Here is a 437-nt window from a genome sequence, read left to right on the forward strand (position 1 = left end):
CCTGACAGAGTAAGCCAGACACCAGGCATGATGCCTCTTGGCACATTTGGGACATTTATTTGGCTGCTGTGTCCATTTGACCTTCCTTATCTGCCTGAAGGCGCACCTCAGTGGTGTGTGCCTTTCCCGGTTGGGGTCTTCCCTTTCGCCATTCGGGAAGCCTCCACAACCTGGGGGGGTGATGTGATCGCCTCCGGATCGTGGGCAGCTAAGAAGCCAAGAAGAACCAAGTTGACTCTGCTCTCTTCGGAATTCAGTGGTGAGATATTCACGTTCCTCCCATTAAGCTCCTTCGATTCCTGCAGGAAATTCAGGGCTTGGTTTCTAGGGATAATGATCATACCCTGACCTCTGGCGACGACCCGGATCTTGAAGCTTAAGAACACGGGGGACTGTGTAAGCGAACAGGGGGAAAAGGGGGGGGGGCGAGGGCCTTT

Source organism: Penaeus monodon, chromosome 12 (assembly GCF_015228065.2).
Source record: "Penaeus monodon isolate SGIC_2016 chromosome 12, NSTDA_Pmon_1, whole genome shotgun sequence".
NCBI classification, from domain to species: Eukaryota; Metazoa; Arthropoda; class Malacostraca; order Decapoda; family Penaeidae; genus Penaeus; species Penaeus monodon.